The sequence below is a fragment of the Oratosquilla oratoria genome, chromosome 1, assembly GCF_046742065.1.
Source record: "Oratosquilla oratoria isolate Oo_2021 chromosome 1, ASM4674206v1, whole genome shotgun sequence".
In the NCBI taxonomy this organism is placed as follows: Eukaryota; Metazoa; Arthropoda; class Malacostraca; order Stomatopoda; family Squillidae; genus Oratosquilla; species Oratosquilla oratoria.
This window is the reverse complement of record NC_134777.1, coordinates 53,451,709-53,454,333: the sequence shown is the minus strand read 5'-3', so window position 1 is coordinate 53,454,333 and position 2,625 is coordinate 53,451,709.

The window sequence follows — 2,625 nt, the reverse complement described above, 5'->3', positions numbered from 1 at the left end:
ATATACCAAAACAAAAACATGAAAAGGTGTATATTAAATGCTGGTACAACAAAAAATGTTGTAAGGCAAAAAATAGAACAGACAAAATTTGGAACAAATAAAAAAAACTGGTCAAGTGGCAAATATATATCAAATTAAGAGATGAATATGTAAAAATATGCGGGGAAGAAAAAGTAAACTAGGAAAAAGACATAATAGACAAATGTAAGGATCAACCTGAATTATTCTACAGATATACAGTAAATGGTAAATTAAAAAATAAACAGAAAAAGTGAAACTGTGTCAAGGGAATTTGGAATATATAGATGTAGAAATGGCTGCCATTATGAACATTTTAAATCTGTATTCACAAATGAAAATACACACAACTGGGATGAAGGAAAAAAAAAAAAAAAAAAAAAAAAAAAAAAAAAAAAAAAACCGGATGAAAGAAATAACTGACATAGAAACAAGGGACTAAATAATAAACCTTGATGTCAGAATATCACACAGCCCAGATGGAATTGCAAATTGGATACTTAAAGAATGTATGGATGAACTAATGGACAAAATATATAAAATAATAGATTGCTCACTCAAAGAAGGAAAAGTACCAGAAGATTGGAGAAATGCAAAAAAGTTACTAAAAGTAGATGGACTAAACATCTGGAAGAAAACAATATACTGAATCCAAAACAATTTGGCTTTAGACAAGTAAGATCATGTGCCACAAACTTGATTTGTTTTTATTCAAGGTTAATAGATATAATGCAAGAAAGGGACATATGGGCAGATTGTGCTTTCCTGGATTTATAAAAGGCATTTGATAAAGTACCACACAAAAAGCTATTAAGAAAACTTGAAACAACAGGTGTACAAGGAAAGTTATTCAAATGGATGGAAGATTTCTTGCATGAGATAAAAATGAGGGTGGTAATTTGAGATAGAAACTTGACCTGGGAAGAAATGATAAGTGGTGTCCCACAAGGTTATTAGCTCTGATAATGTTTGCTATATATATAAATGATATGGATGAAGGTGTAGAATGTTATATGAATTTCTTTGCAGATGACACAAAAATACTAAAGTATAGAAAAAGACTGTTAATCACTACAGGAATGGAGCCAAAAGTGGGAAGTGAACTTCAACATTAAGAAATGTAGTATAATGGAGTTTGGAGAAAAAAAAAAAAAAAAAAAAAAAAAAAAAAAAAAAAAAAAAAAAAAAAAAATCAACAAAATAGTTGGAGAACCCTACAATTTACTAAGATCAATAGAGGCTTTTAATTCTTTGGATGAAGTAAAGGTAAAAAAAATATTAGTCACACTGATAAGACCAAGATTGGAGTAAGCTGTGACACTATGGACACCCAGTAAAAAAAAAGAATATAAAGAAATTAGAAAGAATCCAAAGAACAATGGTAAAGATGGCACCAACACTTTAAAATGACATAAAAATAAAGATTGTCCAAACTGGAACTACCAACCCTGGAACAAAGAAGAGAAAGAGGAGATCTACTGGCCATTTACAGAATTATGAAAAGGATGGAAGTCCTCAACAGAGAAGATTTATTAAAGTGGGATAAGAGAAAAAACAAGAGGGCATGAAAAGAAACTTAAAAAGGATAGTTATAGAAGAGTTTGAAAAAAAAAAAAAAAAAAAAAAAATCACACAGTAGTGAATGTCTGGAACAAATTGGACAAAACAGTAGTGTGTGCAAAAACCATACAAGATTTTATGAACAAACTAGATGCTGAGAGATACAAAGATGGGTCACTACGAGCATAGCTCCCCTTCCTGTATAATACAACTAGGTAAATACTAGGTAGGTAAATACACACACACACACATATTCTAAAGTTCTGGGAATGGAGTCAGAAGTGGGAAGTGGACTTCAACATTAAGAAATGTAATATAATTGAATTTGGAAAAAGTAAAAAAAGAATATCAGGACAACATAAAATTGGTACGAAGGAAGTAAAGAAAGTTGGTTCCGAAAAGGAGCTAGGAGTAATCATCACCAAAGACATGTCCCCAGACAAGCAGATAAACAAAATAGTTGGAGAAACCTACAATTTACTAAGATCAATAAAGCCAGCTTTTAATTATTTGGATGAGGTAATGGTAAAGAAAATACTAGTCACTGATAAGACCAAGATTGGAGTATGCAGTGACACTATGGACATCCAGTATAAAAAAGAATATAAGGAAAATAGAGAGAATCCAAAGAGCAATGCAAAGATGGCACCAACACTTTCAAAATTGACATACGAGCAAAGATTGTCTAAACTGGAACTACAAACCCTGAAACAAAGAAGAGAAAGAGGTGATCTACTGGCCATTTACAGAATCATGAAAGGCATGGAAGTCCTTGACAGAGAAGACTTATTAAATTGGGATAGAAGAAAAACAAGGGACATGAAAAGAAACTAAAATAGAACAATTACAGAAGAGATTTGGAAAAAAATAAAAATAAACAAACACCACACATGAAATTAAGAACAAACTAGATGTTGTGAGATACAAAGACAGGTCACCATGAGCATAACTCCCCTTTCTGTATGGTACAACTAGGTAAATACATCTAAAGTTCTGTAGAATAGCAACCATAAGGAACACATGGTTGGAAGTGAGAAACTTTGTAAG